This window comes from Podarcis melisellensis (genome assembly GCF_964234715.1).
Source record: "Podarcis melisellensis genome assembly, chromosome: Z".
In the NCBI taxonomy this organism is placed as follows: Eukaryota; Metazoa; Chordata; class Lepidosauria; order Squamata; family Lacertidae; genus Podarcis; species Podarcis melisellensis.
In genome coordinates this window covers 45,380,548-45,391,883 of record NC_138547.1, presented here as the reverse complement: position 1 = coordinate 45,391,883, position 11,336 = coordinate 45,380,548, and positions in this window count along the sequence as shown.

Here is an 11,336-nt window from a genome sequence, read left to right as displayed (position 1 = left end):
AATCAGGCTGTCAACCAAAGACTCTTAAAAAATAATAATGGGGCGGTGGTGGTTCAGAAATCAGCAAAATGGCACTGTTGAAGGAATGGGGATCTTGACAGTGGGGTGCCTAAGAAGTATCGCAAAAATTGGTTCAAGTGATCGGCAAACTTGCCTTGCAATTAGCTCAGATTTCCTGGATACCCGTTGAGGAAGCTTGAGACTTTGAAAGTGCTCTGAAATGCTTAGAATGCTGTTAGGCCAAGAGAGGGAAGAAGCTCTCTGGCAGGGTCCCTACCGACTGATGGTGTGTTTGCAGGTGTATTTTGCAATGTGTAAGGGTGAATAAATATGTTGAGTCCAGCTTCTCTCAGTTCCTCATTTATATCACATTAGCATCTTAAAATGCAGGAAGGTCGTTTCCCTCCTCTCTCCCCTCGCTGCATTTCAAGTCATGTTTTTATATTGCTGTGCACACCAGAGAGGAGGTGGGGATGTCTTCACCCAATACACATTTCCTTATTTTTTTCCATGCTGTTGCAACCACCCCAAGCTCCTGTTCCATGAAGCTGCTGTCTGCACATGTGCAATGACTGTCTTGCATGTGCAGCAGGATTTCTTCAATAACTTACTACAGGATGGATATGGATTGTGGCTAATGTCATGTGTACTTCAAAACCCAGCAGTGGAAGCACAGTGGATGCCGAGTAAATGGCAATGTGTACTAGGAGTAAACTGTTATGTGTATACAGCCTACCGTTCAGTATGTACTTAAAATGCTTTTTGGGCAATAGATGCCAGTGTTTCGGAGTTGTTTCAGGCTATATATGAAAATACAGTGGTACCTCAGGTTACAGACGCTTCAGGTTACTTCCAGGTTTTGGCACTTGCGCTTGCGCAGAAGCACTAAATCGCACTTTGTGCATGCACAGAAGCGCTGAATTGTGTCACGCGCATGCTTAGAAGTGGCGCTGCGGGTTGCAAACGCTGCAGGTTGCAAACGTGCCTCCCGCACGGATCACATTCACAACCTGAGGTTCCACTGTAGCAAGAACTTAAAACTGGCTTAGCATCTAATAAGTAGTCAGTGCAGATCCCTTGGCATAGGCTTTGCACTTTGCTGTTGGCTTCCCAGATATATTTGGTTGACTTCTGCAGGAATTAGACACCTGGATGAGACTTGTCTCTCTTATTTATGTGTATTGCAGATATTAATATTGCACAGCTTGAAGCGATTGGAAGCATAAAAACTGACTCATTTTGGAATAAAACAATGCCCAGACCCATTAGATTGTTCAAAACTTTACTTGCAGAACGTTCTTCAATACAGAACTAAAAACAGTACATGATGCATCCAAATAATTCTATAATATCATGTGCAAGTTTAGCACAGGTTCAGCATCTTATAAGAAATAAATTAACTTACAATCAGAGCTGACAAACATAGCTCCCTCTCTCACAGGCTCCATTAGTCTGCAATCCATCCCCATGGCTATGCAGTAAGAGACATATTACTCCCACGCTGGCTAGGAAAAAAGACCAAAGGCAACTCCCTTCAAATTCCCATTTGCCATTCAGTACCTTAATCAACTGATCTAAGGTTAAACACCATTTCAGAGCTAGCAGAGAACAACAACAATTAGCTACCAATCCATCAAGGAGCTCAGAGAGCTGAATATAGCCCCATGGAAAATCCCCATATTTAAAGCCTTCAGTAATACACATTTGGACATTCCCAATTTCAGTGTTAGAGGGACGCAGGTGGCGCTGTGGGTTAAAGCCTCAGCGCCTAGGACTTGCCGATCGAAAGGTCGGCGGTTCGAATCCCTGCGGCAGGGTGCGCTCCCGTTGCTCGGTCCCAGCGCCTGCCAACCTAGCAGTTCGAAAGCACCTCCGGGTGCAAGTAGATAAATAGGGACCGCTTACCAGCGGGAAGGTAAATGGCGTTTCCGTGTGCGGCTCTGGCTCACCAGGTGCAGCTTGTCACGCTGGCCACGTGACCCGGAAGTGTCTCCGGACAGCGCTGGCCCCTGGCCTCTTGAGTGAGATGGGCGCACAACCCCAGAGTCTGTCAAGACTGGCCCGTACGGGCAGGGGTACCTTTACCTTTTACCTTAATTTCAGTGTGAATTAGACAGTGAACAATGTATATCCCACTTGCTCTCCATCATGGTACCAAACAAAGCATACATGTGGTTCCCAAGGCTATTCTCATCCAAATACTGACCCGTCCACACCTGCTTAGCTTCAGCATGCACGTCTTGGTGTAAGCTGCAATGGTTCTTGTGTTCATATCAGAGCAGCAACCTACAGCATGTCTAATAGAGTTTGTACAGCATATCCCAGGGGAAGATCTGTAGTGGTGAGCATGCAAACAGTCTTGTCTGCAGCTACTGATTTTCTCACCATGGAACTTTTTCAGGGTTCCATTTACTTGCTTGTTAATTGATGAAATATTTATTACATTTCTAAACTGCCCTTTATTTATGCAGAGATGGGGAACCTCAGGCCCTGTGAAAGTATTGTTCTCTAATAAATTACCTAAATTATCCTTTTGCTGGCTTACTGTGCAACATTTAAATGTAAGTTGATTTATTTTCCCAAACCATGGTATTCCACTCTTTCCCCCCTCTGCCAGACAAATGTTGACCTTTTTTGATGGTTCTCCATGAAGGGTGGGTGCCCCATCTTTCCTCTCTAGCACATGACTCCTGAAGCCCATCAAATGCAGGGTGGAAGAATCCCCAAACCACACATTTCCTGCAGTCTAGGTGCAAAGTTCACCTCTAGTTTTCACGTTTCGTTGAAATTAAGGCTGGCAGTGTTGTCCGTATCAATTAAAGTAATGAGATGGTAGAATCAGAGACAAACTGTTTGTGAACATCTTTCTTTTTATGCTGCTGTAACTCTCTGATCTCAGAGGGTTTTCTCATTTTCACCTTGTGATCTCACATGCACTCCATTATTAAAACAGCAGCCAGCGCTGAGCAAGGAGGTGTCAGGAGAGACCTCCCAAAGCAGAGGCCAAAAAGTCCTCCTGATTATTTAGCCCAAGTTTTATAGTCTGTTAAAACAAATAGAATAGTATTGTTGCACAAATACTTGAAGCTATGTTCCACTGGGAGTATACCCACTGAAGTCATGCTGACTAATTTCAATGGGTCAACTCTAAACAGGACTAGCATTGGATACTGCCCATTAAAATCTATTTATTGCCTTCCTATCCTGCCTATTTTCCAAGGAGCACAAAGTGGCATATTTTTTCACAGAGCATTTGGAGAAAAGACCTGATTGCTGCTGCTGTTAGTAACCATCATTCAATGATTTGCTGTTGTTTTCAGTGGATTTTATTTTTTATGGATTTCATGTATGGGCATCTACTTCTCTTTAATGTAAACAGTTCCGTGACCTTTGCAAAGGGGTGGCCTATATGCCATCTAATTAAATCATCTAAAGCAGGGGCAGTCAATGTGGTGCCCTACAGATATTGGCCTCCAACTGCCCTCATGCCTGACCATTGGCCATACTGGCTAGGACTGCTCCTTGTTGGATTGAATCAGATGAAGTGGATACTTTATTTACTAATTATCCTTCCTTTTCTTACCGTTGTTAGAATGCAAATAACTATTTCAGAAAAGTTAAATTCACCATCAGTGCACAGCTTATCTTTAGAAGCTTTTAGAGCCAAGGCTGTGTAATCTAGAACAATTATGAAACCCAAGGATGCCTAGACAGACTTGGATCACTCTTCTCCTTTCTGTGTTTCCCTCTTAACAAAGTATTCCTCTAGGATGGCTTAAGTAAACAAGAAAAATAAAAAGTTTACTTACTTATAAGTCGTGCCAGGATTCAACAGTTACAGTGCTGAAAATCAGTCAATGCAGTAATCCTTAACAGTTACTAAAGTCTATATTCCAGTTCAAAATGCAGTGCACTCTCTGAAGGAGAGCCTATAACATATCCTACTGGAGATAAGAAGGGTGTGCTGTGACAAGAAGAAGATTAAATTTCTATTGTTTCCCTCTCCTGCCACAAAAGTTTAGCGGATATGACATTATGCTTTTGTCATTTGGCTTCAGATCAATCCTCCCACACTCCTGATCTAGATAAATGCATTGTCCCCCCCCCCCTCAATTTTATGTGGGGACTGCCTCCCCCCCGAACAATTGTGCCTGAGAGAGATGGAATCCCATCTAGTCCCATTGCTCCAAGGGAAAGTGGAGAAAAGTGTCTAAGTCATGCCACCTATTAGTCAGAAAAAGTAACAGATGCCCCACCTTCTTTTACTAGAAGTCCCACCTTTTGATATGAAATACTATAACTATGATATTAAATCATATAAATGATATAAAATTTAAATGCTATAGTATTTTTTTATTTTTGGTTTTCAATAATGGGAAGTCCTTACTGTGTGTATTTCCCTCAGGTCTCAGCTACAAAAGTAATCTCTAGAATATCTAGGCTCATGCTCAAATTTATATTTCTAATTAATTTAAGATAACATTAATGCCATTCAATATTAACTTTATATGATTTCATATAGGATTTATAGCCTTCCAAATAAAAAGTGGGGCTTCTAGTGGGAAGGAGAGAGACTTTTGGCGGAAGGGGGAGGAACAGCTATATTTATGGGGAGGGGTAATAGATTATAAGATTAGAGAATCATGCAACTGTAGAGTTGGAAGGGACCACAAGGGTCATCTAATCCAACCTCTTGCAATGCAGGAATCTTTTTGGCCAATGTGGGGTTCGAACCAACAACTCTGTTTAAGAGTATCTTGCTCTACTTACTGAGCTATACGCCTTACATTCTTCTGAATTGCTCTATGGTAAGTGCTGCCATTCTCTGCTGTGGATGGCCAGATGGCTCAACATTTTAAAAAGAAAGAAAGAAAAATGTCACCAGACAGAGGAAGTGCTGCCTCTAACCTCCCCACAAACAAACTGGACTGAATGCTCAATAAATATTAGTTGTCAAGTTTGTATGCCACCCAAAGGAGCCAAGGGCAGCAATGTGCATAAACTGTGCCAAATGAAAATGATGTGGAGATCCAAAAAGATGAAGCACAGCATGGCCAGGAAATAAAACAAGCACAACCTGTGGCCCAGTGGCATAATAATCCCCAAGCTTGGTGCTGCACAGATAAAGGACAACTATGGCTGTCTGACTGAGATTAGGTTGCTGACAGCCTGGTGATTTACACTGCAAAGAACAGCGTTGAGTGCTTTCACTGACAGATACTAAACATTCACCTGGGGAAAAAGCAAAGGTGGTTCGCATCTTTTGGGTCTTCTAAAGTACTGTTGGAGAGCTCAAGTTAAAGCTTCTTCTTCATTAGTTGACATTGTCTAATCTCACTGCAAACAGATTTGGATCAACCCACAAAAAACAGGTCATGTCGAAGTGACTTTAGTTCAATGTAGAACTGTGCCTGGCTTTAATTGGTCCATCCATTCCTACATACTCCCAAAGTATGACTCGCAATGTCTGCAGCCCCATCTTCAGATCACCTACATGACCCTCAGGTCACCTTGATAAACAGGTAATCTGGAAAGCTGCCTTAAATCCCATCTCCATTCAGAACTGAGATGGACTGGGCTTTACAAAACCTCAAAGCATGACTACCAATGGGTCATTGCCATGGGTGTTCCCCAGCCAAAAGAACTCACACGGCAGATAGTTAACGCTTTATTGTCAAAGCTGACAGTCATTTCTACAGCTCTGAATACCCATGCACCCCTGCCTAGCCTATGCTCTATGGAGCAGTTGCAGTAATAACCCCCTTCATTAGCTTATTTATCTCCCTCCCCCCACAGGCTGTACACACATAGCCCAAGACTACACCCGGAACATGGAAGTTTCCTCTGCTCTTCCCTCTTCAATCCCACCCCCCTGCTTCTGGGAGACAGTAGTGCAGGAGAGGTCTGAAGGTCTGAAGGTCTGAAGGTCTGAAGCTTCCCCTGCCCGCCTCTTGCCTCTTGCCTCCTGGCTGGTACAGTTCCCCACAAATCACTGCCTGCCTCCCCTGAGTCAGACTCCAGGCTCCCTTTCCCCAGTGCACACTCGCCAGTGTCCTGCCAGTCCTTGGCAGTCATACAGCAATCGTACAGCACCACCTTCTAGAAACAGCCATCCAAATGGCTGATGTTTGCACGACTGGTCTGTAGCCTCCCATACAAAGATAAGAGTCATATCCATTGCCCTGCCCACTTCTGCCAAGTGGCCCCCATGAGGTCATCCACAAGTGAATGTGCTCCTAAAATTGCCACACAGTCTCCTGAGTTAGGCCAAAAATTTTGAGGAAAAGATGGGGTTGGAGGAACAGGGTTTGGAAGGATGCTAGAGGGAAGGAGGAATGGGCCTCTTTGGAAAGGCCTGCAAGTGAAATCAATTTGCCCAACCCTTTCTGCTAAAAGATATTCACGAGCAGGAAACAAAACTCAATGTGACTGTTAAGAAGCACTTTGGAACCATTCTGCGGAAGGATGCGCTCTAGGGAAACCAGAGGTACCCCTCTTCACGCTAATGGCTTTGCTGAGTAACAAAATGGGATGAAAACCATTATTATCTCAGGTAAAAGTCTAGGAAATGGTGCCATGTCTGCTGTTTTCTCTGTTACTTGGACAGCTGCAAGATGTTTCAGTGCCCAAAGTTTTGATGGAGAACAAGAAGGAAGTAATTTGTACTACATCCCAAAGGGTTCTCCTTATTTCTCCTGCTGGCTGTATCACTTTCATAGGAAGGGGTGTTGCTTATAATGTTGCAGCATGTAGCAGTGTCTATATGCAAATGCTTACACTTCCATTTTTCAAATTATCAGACCTGGGGATGGTCCCTCCTTCTGAGAATGGTGCAATTTCTTCTGATTTCAACTCCCCTTCCATTATATACACACACACACACAGAGGAGGAAAGGGGAAATATATGGGCAAGGTGGTGCCCTTTTTATGCATACAAGCTATTTATAGAACCCTCCCTCATATGCAACATCAGGGTAGTATCCAACAAAACTGACAAGTATAATAAAACCTTAAAAACTCTTTTTAAACAAAAAAAATCCAAAATAAATATGGCTGACTCACAATGAAAAATGTTTAAACAACTGAATAGGCCTGCTGGCATAAAAAGGTCTTTGAGGGACACCTGAAAGTTCAAGTGTTCTGCAGCATGGGACTAGTCAATAATAATAATTAATAATAATAATAATAATAATAATAATAATAATAATAATAATAATAATAATAATTTATTATTTATACCCCGCCCATCTGGCTGAGTTTCCCCAGCCACTCTGGGTGGCTCCCAATGAGTGTTAAAAACAGTACAGCATTACATATTAAAAACTTCCCTGAACAGGGCTGCCTTAAGATGTCTTCTGAATGTCAGGTAATTCTTTATCTCTTTGACATCTGATGGGAGGGCGTTCCACAGGGTGGGCGCCACTACCGAGAAGGCCCTCTGTCTGGTTCCCTGTAGCCTCACTTCTCGCAATGAGGGAACCGCCAGAAGGCCCTCGGCGCTGGATCTCAGTGTCCGGGCTGAACGATGGGGGTGGAGACGCTCCTTCAGGTATACAGGACCAAGGCCGTTTAGGGCTTTAAAGGTCAGCACCAACACTTTGAATCGTGCTCGGAAACGTACTGGGAGCCAATGCAGATCTCTCAGAACCGGTGTTATGTGGTCCCGGCAGCCACTCCCAGTCACCAGTCTAGCTGCCACATTCTGGATTAATTGCAGTTTCCGGGTCACCTTCAAAGGTAGCCCCACGTAGAGCGCGTTGCAATAGTCCAAGCGTGAGATAACTAGAGCATGCACCACTCTGGCGAGACAGTCCGCGGGGAGGTAGGGTCTTAGCCTGCGTACCAGGTGGAGCTGGTAGACAGCTGCCCTGGACACAGAGTTAACCTGCGCCTCCATGGACAGCTGTGAGTCCAAAATGACTCCCAGGCTGCGCACCTGGTCCTTCAGGGGCACAGTTACCCCATTCAGAACCAGGGAATCCTCCACACCTGCCCGCCTCCTGTCCCCCAAAAACAGTACTTCTGTCTTGTCAGGATTCAACCTCAATCTGTTAGCCGCCATCCAACCTCCAACCGCCTCCAGGCACTCACACAGGACCTTCACCGCCTTCACTGGTTCTGATTTAAAGGAGAGGTAGAGCTGGGTGTCATCTGCATACTGATGAACACCCAGTCCAAACCCCCTGATGATCTCTCCCAGCGGCTTCATACAGATATTAAAAAGCATGGGGGAGAGGACAGAACCCTGAGGCACCCCACAAGTGAGAGCCCAGGGGTCTGAACACTCATCCCCCACCAGTCAAGGGAAATGCCCAAATTCTAGCTGAAACCAGTCATGCTTCTGAAACACTGGAGACAGCTTTATGGTGCTCCTGTGGGTGCTGGGAAGTAGAGGCTGAGGCAGTTTATGTATGGCACACACAATACAATTAAAGTACATTAAAAACTCATCACTTCTTGCAAAGTATCTGGGAACTATATTTTACTGAGGGTGCTGGGAGTTGTCCCTCTGTGAGAGGCAAACTACAATTCTCAGGATTCTTTGGGGGAAGTCATGGGTTTGAACTGTATGCTGTGCATGCACTCTGTGTCTTCATGGCTGGAGGGTGGGGTAAAAATACCTTAAGCGCAAGCGTTTCTGATGCCTCTCTCATGAACCTCAGTCAGCTTTGGACACTGAAGGGAGTTAACCTGACCAGAAGGACATCTGCGGACTTTTTACCTCCCTCCCTTATTTATCACCTCCTTTCAAGGAGGTGCAATGTGTTAGATGGCACAGCTTTTGCTTCGTGCTGAGATAGTGCTTTTGCCCCATCTCACATCAAACACTGATGCAGACAAATTATTCTGTTTGGAAATGCATCAAACGCTACCTTCAAAGTATAATACATCATGCCTGCATATGCACCCCGCACATTCTTTTGAGGCCATCACAGAGTCATTAGACTTTAATGATGTGATTGATGATGTTACTTCCACCAACAGTTGCTAAAGCTTTCCTTTTCTTGAAAAAAAGGAAGATTTTGCAAGCATATTGCATAGCAGTGGCTTAAAGCATCCTAAGCATGCTCATAAACAACTGTGGCCAGCAGTTTCTTTTCTTAGTGCCACTTCTGTAAATCTGCTGAGTAGCTTGATTCATATATTTGCAGGGCCCAGAAAGAGTTCCTCTGCCTTTTATGACTTGCCTGTTGTCTGCAAGCAGGGTGTGTTAAGCACCACCTCTTTACGTATCAACCATCCTGTGCGTTCTCATCCATTCCTTGCCATCTGCAAAGATGCATTCAATGACGCATGTCAACAGGCTCTCAGAACATGAGACAAGGCTTTTAAGGCACTAATTAAGGATACCACACCCCAAATTTCTGTTTTCCCTCAGGACAGCAGGGCTGGAAAGGATAAAATTTCTTCTTCATGCCTGATGCTATTAACCCCTTGGGGTCAATGGGACTGTGCAGAAAAAAAAGGCTTATGAGATATAGTGCATAAACTTTATTTAGGAACTATGAGCATAGGCATGTACAGAGTGCACCTGCCTAGCCAATAAAGAACCACCATATTTATAATAAGGCAGTTCTTCAATATTCCTTATTGTATTCCTTATTTCTTACATATTTCTTACAGTATTCCTTATTTCTTACATGTTATGATTCCTGGCAGTGGAGAGTGATGATGAGTAAATATTGACCATATAAAGATATTCCTTGATGTTATTCCATTTGCATTTCTAAGACCCTGAGTTTGGGGCTGATTTTAGAACTTTATAAGCTCACCAAGTGTTGGATGAACTCAGGTTTTTGGGCAACACTAGTCTAGACCAGGATTGTCTTTGGACCAGCAACAGCTCCCTAGTGTCTCAGATAGGAATCTTTCACCTGCTACCAGCAGGGGCGTAGCTAGCTACTCCGGCACCACGGGGGCACTGCACGGGGGCGCTGCGGTGATCCATCCAGGGGATGGCACGGTGAGCTGCCTACAGAGTCCACCTGGTGGATGCAAGCCCCACTCGCTGTTTCAGGCAGCGAGGGCCCCCGAGCCACCTTGTCATTCCCAGGAGAGACACGTGCCTCGGGTGCGCTGCAGGCCAGGCCCCACAGTAAGTGCTGCCCCCGGTGTGTGCCATTTTGTCACCCTCCTCAAGAATGACACCCGGGGTGGCCCGCACCCCCTGTACTGCCCTTCCTATGCCCCTGGCTACCAGGTCCTCTTTTTTCTTTTCTTTTAACTGAAATGTCAGAAATTTAATCAACAATGCCCTGCATACAAATGATGTGCTCTTTGCATTCAGGGAGCAGTTGGGGGAGGGAGTGCTGGATTCCCTATTTGCAAATAAAGTGTGTGTTTATCTCTCCAAGTCTAACATTCTGGGCTCATCCACAATTACTTTCCCCCATGTTTTCTAGGCACAGGTCCACACTTTAAAGCTCTGTGTCCAAGTGCTTGGGGTTTGTTTTTTGTTTTTGTCTGGGAGCTTTCCCCTTGAAAACCCACTTTTTAATGCTAAATCTGAATGAAAGGCACTTTGGGTTTTCCGTAGATTTTCATTGCTCCAATACAGCGGCAAAGAACAGGGGGGGGGGGGGGTTTGCAAGGAAAGCACCAGGACCAAAAAGAGAAAGAAAGTGCTTAGGTATGGCACTTCAAAGTACAGATCTGTGTCTAAAGAAGAGGTCTGGATGAGCTCTCTGCCTCATCTTTACAAAATTTGCTATTTAAAAAAGAAAAGAAAAGATCATCATGCTTTCCTGCAATGAGCTTATGCAGCCTCTTGGGGAGTATTGAGGGGATACAGTCTGTCAAACTTACATTCATACTCCACACACATTGTGTTTTAATTGTTGTAATCTGCCTTGGGATCTTAAGGTGAAATACAGCAGCAGCAGCAGCAGCAGCAACAACAACAACAGGTCAATGACAACCAGGCAGCACCCAGTTGTGCCATCACCAACAAGGACTCACTTGACAGTCCTAGGAGCCAACATGGTGGCTATTTGGGAAGGTGCATGTTTAGCTTCTCTATGGCTCACTGAGTTTTACTCAGTCCAAGGAAAGAGGGGAAGGAGAGATCTGGAGGCCACACAGTTAATTCACTGCCAAAGAAAAAGTTGTGATCCTGGTTTGACGAATCATATGTGTAAGGGCGGGAGCGGAATATGCCAAATCCTTTGGATTCAGAGTATTCATATGAACCTTAACTGACAAACTTGATTGTCTCCAGAGGAGCCCTTAATGACAAAGCAGGAAGCAGAGCAGCTGGGAGTATAAATTTTCAGTGACCTACAGCACCCATCACTGGGTGATGACACGCCGTTCCTTAATGAGCTTCTGCCTGAGAA